The following is a 9,876-nucleotide window of genomic DNA, read 5'->3' as shown; positions in this document are numbered from 1 at the left end:
AGCTGAGATGTCCTAACGCAGGTCATGTAGATCACATGTGAAGCTCATGTTTGAATGCTGAGGCTGAATGGTTGTATGCATGTCTAGCTACCCTACTCATCTGCATCAGAGCTCTTTCTAGGTTTAATGGTGTCGAGGATTGGGTTTCTAGGTCTGTTGAATTTGAGTTGTAACAGATATTGCCTTAACTTTCAAAGGGAAAAATAGAGAATTTTTTAGTCTTAAGATCTTACCTTCTGTTTTGCTTTACTATTCTTCCTCATTTTAACTAAAAGAAACTATTTGAAGTATTGCCCTGATTGACATGTTTATACATTTGATCTTTGGTTTGGCTAAACAGTTACATCCTATTCCATTAATTGGATTTTATTGGGGGATAGGAGAACACATTTCAATCAGATGTGGTTCATTTTTTGTTCTTTAATAGCAACATGTCTCTTGTTTTATGAGAAACAAGATCTGCATAAATGGTCCCAAATGTCACTGACTTCACAAACCATAGTTTAAAATAAGGATCTTTATCCAATGTGTATCTTTACAAGAGCTGAGGCTATGTGTGTCGGTTTGTGTAGGGGCTAATTCTACAAAGCATGCCTTTATGCTGGAATTAACATTAGTTGGATCAATGGTGAAGTTATGTCTGGCCAGGTAGTAATCTCTTGCTTGTATTCTCTCTTTTGGTTTAGCTTAAATTCTGATGCAGTCCATGTGAGCCCCACTTATCTTGAGGACCAAGATTGGGAGGAAGTGCCAAGCATTGTCATCTCTATTCTGGTTTAGCTTAAAATCTTTATTTGTAAATCTGTGCCCATATGCATTGTCGAAGAAACTAAAAAACTTTCTCATTCTCAGATTGCATTGTGGAATATGCATCCATTATTCAAAGAAATGGCGACATTCCAAGCACTCACACTTTCTCTCCTTGCTAGCTAAATTGGTGAGTCTTCTTTCCTTTATACTATATGATACATTGATGAAGTAGATCCAGATGTGCGTCGGAGCTATCTGGATGTTGAGCGGGGGTCCCTGGAAGGTGGGAACCGTTCTTATAATCATGATGAAGCTGTCCATTTCCTATGGACAGCAATATGGGTGGCCTAACCATTTAGATAGGCCTATGTTTATATATTATCTTGAAATTGATGAAACAGATCCGGATGTGCATCGGAACTATCCGGATGTTGAGCGGGGGTCCCTGGAAGGTGGGAACCACTGTTATGACCATGATGAAGCTGTCCATTTTCTATGGACAATATTGGAGGGGCTTGGCCATTTGGACAGGCCGTGTTTATATCTGTATTTGCAGGGACCACACCCTTAACCTAAACCACACCCTAAACCTATAACCTAAACCTAAACTTTAACCTATAAGCTAAACTTTAACCTATCACCTATAACCTATAACCGATAACCTAAACCTAAACCTATAACCTATAACCTAACCTAAACCTAAATTTAAACCTGTAACCTAAACCTATAACCTATAACCTAAACCTAAACCTATAACCTAAACCCGATCCTAAACCCGATCCCGAACCCGAACCCGATTTCCTAAACCTATAACCTATTCTCAATTCCCTAAAGCTATAACCTATAACCTATAACATATAACCTAAACTTAAACCTTAACCTAAACCTAAACCTAAACAAAAACCTATAAACTAAACCTTAACCTATAACATATAACATAAACTTATAACCGATAACCTAACCTTAACCTAAACCTAAAACTTAAACCTAAACCTATAACCTAAAACCTAAACCTAAACCTAAAACCTAAATGTATTCTCAAATCCCTAAACCTAAACCTACACCTAATCCTAATCTCAACTCCATAACCTAAACGTAAACCTAAACTTGAAAACCCAAACCTAAACCCGATCCCGAACCTGAACCTGATTTCCTAAACCTAAACCTTAACTTATTCTCAATTCCCTAAAGCTATAACCTATAACCTACACCTAAACCTAACCTAAACCTATAACCTTAACCTAAACCTAAACCTAAAACCTAAATATATTCTCAAATCCTTAAACCTAAACCTACACCTAATCTTAATCTCAACTCCTTAACCTAAACCTAAACTTGAAAACCCAAACTAAACCTGATCTCAAACCCGAACCCGATTTCCTAAACCTAAACCTTAACCTATTCTCAATTCCCTAAAGTTTTAACCTGTAACCTATAACATATAGCCTAAACCTAAACCTTAACCTAAACCTATAACCTAAACCTTAACCTAAACCTAAACCTATAACCTAAACCAAAACCTATAACCTATAACCTAAACTTATAACCTATAACCTAACCTTAACATAAACCTAAAACGTAAACCTATAACCTATAACCTAAACCTAAACCTAAAACATAAATGTATTCTCAAATCCCTAAACCTAAACCTACACCTAATCCTAATCTCAACTCCCTAACATAAACCTAAACCTAAACTTGAAATCCCAAACCTAAACCCGATCCCGAACCCGAACCCGATTTCCTAAACCTAAACATTAACCTATTCTCAATTCCCTAAACCTATAGCTTATAACCTAAAACTTAACCTAAACCTAAACCTAAACCTATAACCTATAACCTAAACCTAAACCTAAAACCTAATGTATTCTCAAATCCCTAAACCTAAACCTGCGCCTAAACCTAATCTCAACTCCCTAACCTAAACCTAAACCTAAACTTGAAAGCCCAAACCTAAACCCAATCCCGAACCCGAACCCGATTTCCTAAACTTAAACCTTAACCTATTTTCAATTCCCTAAACCTATAGCTTATAACCTAAACCTAAACCTAAACCAAAACCTTAACCTAAACCTAAACCTAAACCTATAACTTATAACCTAAACCTAAACCTAAAACCTAAATGTATTCTCAAATTCCTAAACCTAAACCTACACCTAATCCTAATCTCAACTCCCTAACCTAAACTTGAAATCCCAAACCTAAACCCGATCCCGAACCAGAGCCCGATTTCCTAAACCTAAATATTAACCTATTCTCAATTCCCTAAACCTATAACTTATAACCTAAACCTAAACCTAAACCTATAACCTATAACCTAAACCTAAACCTAAAACCTAATGTATTCTCAAATCCCTAAACCTAAACTTACACCTAATCCTAATCTCAACTCCCTAACCTAAACCTAAATTTAAACTTGAAAACCCAAACCTAAACCCGATCCCGAACCCGAACCCGATTTCCTAAACCTAAACCTTAACCTATTCTCAATTTCCTAAACCTTAACCTATAACCTAACCTAAACCTAAACCTATTACCTGCACTTATAACCTAAACCTATAACATAAACCTAAGCTTAAAACCTAAACCTAAACCTAAAACCGAAATGTATTCTCAAATCCCTAAACCTAAACCTACATCTAATCCTAATCTCAACTCCCTAACCTAAACCTAAACCTAAACTTGAAATCCCAAACCTAAACCCGATCCCGAACCCAAACCCGATTTCCTAAACCTAAATAACCTATTCTCAATTCCCTAAACCTATAGCTTATAACCTAAAACTTAACGTAAACCTAAACCTAAACCTAAACCCGATTTGAACACATTACTCATGTTGGATTTTGCCATAGTTTAGAAGATTTATAGTACATTTTTGATTTCTTCATATATAAGTGTTTTTTTTTTTTTTGTCTTTCTTCCTTTTGAGGTGTGTACAAAGGCATGCTTGTTTGATTGTGTCTACAAATGCTGTTTTATACAGGTTGACAAGCTAAAGAAGTCAATGGAGGATGAAATTCATTTTCTCAAGGGAAGGGTTTCAAAACTTGAAAGTGATCTTGTGTCGAAGTCCACAAAAGTTACATTTGCAGTTTTAAGGAAAGAAGAAGCTCTATCTTCTGCATTTGTTGAAATTGACCGTCTGAAGGAAGAAAATTCTGTAAAAACATGAGCATTATTGAATGCATATGGAGGGTGTTTACTGTGTTGGAGTGTATTTGTTTCTTGCACATGAGGGCACGCCTTAATTGTAATTCTTATGATAGGTTGAGCAAAGTGAAGTATTGTTTATTTAGAAATGTGAATGTAGGATGCATTGTATGATTTGATTGCTATTTGTAATAAATGCATCATTTTTTTCTAATTGCATTTTATGTACTATTGCTATTAGCATTAAGCTTAGATAAGTTATCAATCACAGCAGGTTCTTATAATGGAAACAGGTCGTATTATTACAACTTTTAAAAAAATAGCTATAAATATAATCCGTAGCTATAGCTACGGCTTTTGTCTGTAGCTATTGGTATCTGTTGCTACGGATATTATTGGTGCTATTGGTATCCATTGCTACGGATAAAATCCCTTTTGCTACGGATATGATCCGTAGCACGTCCATCGCTATTGGTGGGGTAGCTAAAGGTATTGCTACGAATATAAGTCGTAGCTATTGGTATCTATTGCTACGGATTATATCCGTAGCTATTGATATCTATTGCTACAGATTATATCTATAGCTATACCTTTAGCTACCCCACCAATAGCGAGGGACGTGCTACGGATCATATTTGTAGCAAAAGCCCTTTTATACAGTTTTTGGCCATAGCCCTTACCCCTTTTTCTTGTAGTGAAGGGATCAGGTATTTTGTTGAAAAAGATCATGCAGCTACTTCGAGGCAACTTTATAGGAGAATTTCCACAGAAGAACCTATTAAAGAGATAAAGCCCCCGAACACTTTGAAGGGATGGATTGCCTTTGGATCTCCTCTTGATCTTATAAGGCGAGCGGGAAGACAAGCCACTCTTGTGGATGATTTTGAAACCCCCGGCACTATTCTCTCTTCTCCCACTCGTGAGATAGAAGGTCAAACCACCACTGTAGTTCCTCCTGCTATGGATCACATGATGACTGCAGTTTCTCTTGTTGCAGGTCAAGTACTACTACCACTTCCCTTATGACTCGTTCGCGAGCCAAATCTTTATACCCAAAAGTTCTGGAAAAGCAACTTCCTTCTCCTATTCAAGGTGCTCGTCTTCTTCCTAAAAAACCATTTATAAAGGAAAACAAACACACTCTGAAGAGGACAGCTCATCATATTATTCAGCGAGTACTTCAGTTAGCGAAACATCTTCTTCCATAAGCTTGATTGATGAAGGAGATGCCTTATTGGATGAGAACCAAGAAGATGATACTGAGGTGGACATTGGTGAAGAAGGTGAAGTAAGGGCTGAATTTCTGCCTCTCAAAATTCGGTCGGATCATCCATATGTTTCTTCTCCTATCAGAGCAGCTTCTTTTGAAGAAGAGAAACTTGATTATGGAGGGTCCAGTTGTTCCCCTGGTGCAAACATTTTTATCTCTTTCAATGCTTCGTATTCTCCTTGCATCGCAGAGGCTACTGTTGTAATTGCGCATACCACCCTTCCAACGATAGTCAGCGTCAAGGGAAGTGGAAATTCCACCATCGAACGTTCAAGTGGAAGCAGAAAATATATTTTCTCCTCAAAGCATAGAGGTAAACCAAGACATTACACAAGCTCCGCTACTCATTATTGTGATTTCTGATGTCCACATCCATGCTGAGAAATCCCCTGTAACGCATCCTTCTCCTATCCAACCAGTGGCTCGAAGCTTGGAATTTTTCTCTGATCCTATTGACATTCCAACTCCAACAACTCTGGACTCGAGTACTGGAGTTCACGAGCTTTCTCTCAATGTTGTTATTGCAGTTATAGACATACCTACATCTTATGTAGCAGGAACATCTTCTATGCAGGCAATTGCCCACAGAGAAGGTATGCTTTCTCTTCTTTCTCTTATATTTTCAAATGCTTATATATTCAGTTTTGACGTTTTTGATTATGTCTTCCTTTTCCATTCCAGCTACAGTTGCACTAACTCCGAGCGGCTCTGCGGGTTCGAACTCTGTAGCTATGATCTTTGATAGAATTTCTTTAGAGAAAGTATCGCCCCTTATGCTTGTCTTCTTCAAACATGCTATATCTATTATCATGAATGCTTTCAAGGATCCCACTCAATGGCCCTTCTTAGACAGTGCTCTAGCTGTCCTTGACCATTCAGGCAAGCTTGCTCATATCAATGTTCTTCCTTTATACAATGCCTTGTTACAATTCTATAATTTTATAAACAACTTGGAATTAGCACAAAGCACTGTTATTTCTCCAGAAATCTTAGATCACCAACAAGAACTTATGTCTCTTAAGGAGAAAATTTCTCGAACCGATGTCTTAATATCTGGTTACAATGCCAAGGATCAATCTCTTCATGATAAACTAAAAGCTTCTAATAAGAACAGGGTGGTTATTGAGAACCACATTGTTTTCCTGCAAATGGAGATAGCTCTTCTCGAGGCGAAGAAGCAAGAAGAAGAACTGAACATTTGCAAGATTAAGGAAGAAATTAAAGTTAATACTCGTATTACTGAAATTGAGAGGACTGAGCTGATGAAAGATAAAGAATGGCTACCTCCCTGGAGCAAGAACTAGCTAGTGTCCCTGATCAGGCCAAGATCATACCTGAAACTAAACAGACCCAAGTTGTAGCACATGTTCAGTTAAGAGAAGATCTACAGAGATATGTAACAGCATTAGGCATGTCAAAGGAATTGTAAAAGATGTCACTTTCTGTTTCGAACAATAAACAAATTCATTTGATTTGGGGGAATTATCTCATTTGAACATAAAAGAAAGAAATGTATAGAGAACAATTATTGTATTACTAATACTGAATTCATTTACATCCTCTAATATCCCTTAATTCTAAGATAGATCATCTAGAATACAAAAATTGACAAAGTTCAAATGTCGAATCTGAATATCAAATTCGCCAGCATTTCAACTTGTGCTTTGATCATCTCTTTAAGAGTAATGTTGTGCGGGTTTGATCATATGATCTTTCCCTTTTGAGCTTGTCCCTTATGCAAAAAGGAGAGCTTGAAGTGATGAAGATTACATTTAACAATTTCGGCAGCATTTCGGCCCTTTCCATCATTGGCTATATAACAACCTACTTGGCGGCCCGCGCAACTAACTTCTCTTCCTCTCCTACCTTCAGCTTCCTCTGGAGCTCAGACCTTCTTCCAAAATTCTTCCAATCCCCAAATGAGAGGAGGAGTGAGATATTTATAGGCCTTCACATGTGCGAAGCCTCAATCTTTATGCCATGGGGCCCACCTTGCATCAGATCCAACCACCCACAACAGATAGTTCCTTACCTCATTTGTACGACCCATGTAACATGCTAAGTTTTTTGCGTGACCCGCGCAACCAACTCTTTATGACTTCAACTCATCAAGTCATTTGCGTGCCTCGTGCCACCAACTATTAGTTGCGCAGTCTGCGTAACCACTTACTATGTCATTCAGTTTCCTTCTTTCTTTCTTATTTCTTCATTTCTCTTAATCTTTTATCCCTTCAATCTTCTTCCTTCTTTTTATGCTCTAACACTTTCATATGTAATTCCTTTGTTTCTTTTGCCTTGCAATATTCAAATGAATTTCAATATTTTGTTTGAAATAGACATGTTTTCAGAAATGCTATCACCAATTTCGGGTAATATTGATACAACTTTTCTTTTGCCAATTCACATAAATCTATTATGTAATATATTGAAAATTTATCATAATTGTTAGTGCAATGTATCCCCTATGTGGTATTTATTTTGATGGGCAGGGCTAATTTTTGTTTTGAAATTAGTCTTGCATATAGTTTAAGTTATTGACTAGTGGAGCAACCACAGTTTTTTAGACTCATAAGTAGTTGGAGTCGAGTCTTACGTGAATGGTCTCTGTAACTCTTTGGAGTTCACTAGACTTATCATAGTCGGGGAGTTCACAAATCGCGATCCATCAAAGGGGCCCAATAAAGCTACTGGGGCCGTGAACTCAGTGGGATTTATGCACAGGGTTGGCCGCAGTAACTCTCTAGAGTTCACGGGGCGCGCAAGCCTACCTAAGAGTACTAAATCTAAGGCCGCCAGTCCATCAATGAGGGGGTATTTTGTTTTGAAGACCCTGTCCTCATGAGTTACTACTGAAATCAAGCTAGGAATCTGCGGGGTCTTATGCATGGTTGTCCTATCTATCGATAATATCCAAAAAGCGCACACTACAGCCCACTTTTTCTTCATCTGCAAGGTCGGACCCATTCACGGGAGGTCATTTTCTCTCACCTTCCCCCATGACTCTGTTGGAAGCTATACAGACGACATTGGTCTCATGTGTGATTAGCCCCTTCTAGCCTTGGCCGTTTATGACTTTTAGTAGTGATTAGCTTCATCTACTACCCACATGGGTCTAAGCATGTAATGGCTTTAGGGCCACTGTCTTCTCACTGCTGCCTGCATAATTTTAAATATTTTATCGAGAGTAGTAGATGTATGGTTGGCCTTTTTAGGCTTATTCCATTGTTGTTGTAATTAATATTATGATGATAATCATAATCGATGCTTGGCAACTTGTTTGTGATCGGCGATAAGATTGATATGCTTGAATATGCTTGAGAATTTTCCTTTTATTCATTCGTGTACAAAAGAATACATTGCATTGCCTTTTGAGGTTATTTCATCATTTTTCTTATTCTTGCCCCCTTTTGATATAGAAGGATTGTATTATAATCTTCTGGATCAAAACTGTGTCCATCTTCAGGGACGATATATTTTAATGAAGCGAGCATTGACTAGTATGCTAACACCTCTTCCATCTTGATCCATAACCTTGTACTCCCCACTGGAGTATACTTCGGTTATTATGTACGGCCCGTCCCATTTGGGGTCAAACTTGCCCCCTATTCTGCAGGTGACTACTATCGGCCTTTTTAACAATAACAGCATGTCGCCTTTCTTGAAGAAGTGATACTTGACTTTCTTATCGAAGACGACAAAGATTCTTGCTTGGTACAATTGCAATCGCTGTTGGGCTGCCAGTCATTTTGCATAGCAGATCCAATTCCACTAATCTTATTCTCACATTTTCAATCCATTATCGACTGGTGTACTGTAACTCTAAGTGATATGACCTGTGTTTTGATCGGGATGATGATTTCAACACCATAAACCAATAAATACAGTGTTGCTCTCGTTGCAGTTCTGTGAGTAGTCCAGTAGGCCCATAGAGCTTCTTGTAGCTTTTCATCCCAGTCACGATTTTCTTCAGTATTTTTACAATTATCTTGTTGAATGCCTCCGTTAATCCATTGGCCGGTGGATAGTAGGGTGTCTAAAATGAGTGATGAATTTTGAATTTTTGACACAGCTTTTCCATACTCTTGTTTTTTAAAGGAGTACATTATCAGTGACGATTCTTTTTGGGATGTCATGGCGATATATTATCACATATCAGATGAAATTCACGACGTCCTTCTCCTTGACATTTCGGAGTGCCACTGCTTCTGTCCATTTAGAGAAATAATCTGTTCTTGCCAATACGTATTTCTTTCCCTTAGACGAAGGCGGGTTTATGGGACCAATAACATCGAGTGCTCAGGTAGCGAAAGGCCAGGAAGTGACTGACTGATGAAGCTCTTCAGGAGGCATATGTATGACATCTCCATGGATCTAACATTCATAACATCGCTTTGCATATTCTATGGTGTCTTTGAACGTTGTGGGCCAGTAACATCCCATTCGATGCACCTGATGGAATAGATTTTGGCCAGCTTGATGTGCTCCACATTCTCCGAAATGAGCCTCTCGCAACATTTGACTTGCTTCTTATTTATCCAAACATCGCAACAACATTTCATTGCAAGACCTTCTATATAATATCTCGCTACACATGATGAATCTTTTCGATCTCTGCTTGATCTATTATTTTTGTGCTGAATCTTCTAGTAGAATATCATATTTGAGGTAATCCACAAAAGGCTGGCGCCAATTGTTTGTTGTCATCT

At 38.0% G+C, this 9,876-nt stretch overlaps 1 long non-coding RNA gene across 1 annotated transcript; it reads left to right on the top strand.

The window, feature by feature from the left end:
* Positions 1–587: 587 nt before the first annotated feature.
* Positions 588–4,114, top strand: LOC131253997 (uncharacterized). Its single transcript, XR_009175417.1, has 2 exons — positions 588–937; positions 3,734–4,114. It is a non-coding gene; the product is annotated as an uncharacterized LOC131253997 (long non-coding RNA).
* Positions 4,115–9,876: the final 5,762 nt, after the last annotated feature.

This window comes from Magnolia sinica, chromosome 8 (genome assembly GCF_029962835.1).
Source record: "Magnolia sinica isolate HGM2019 chromosome 8, MsV1, whole genome shotgun sequence".
Classification (NCBI taxonomy): domain Eukaryota; kingdom Viridiplantae; phylum Streptophyta; class Magnoliopsida; order Magnoliales; family Magnoliaceae; genus Magnolia; species Magnolia sinica.
Note: the sequence above shows the minus strand (reverse complement) of the source record. Positions and strands in the feature narration are given on the sequence as shown.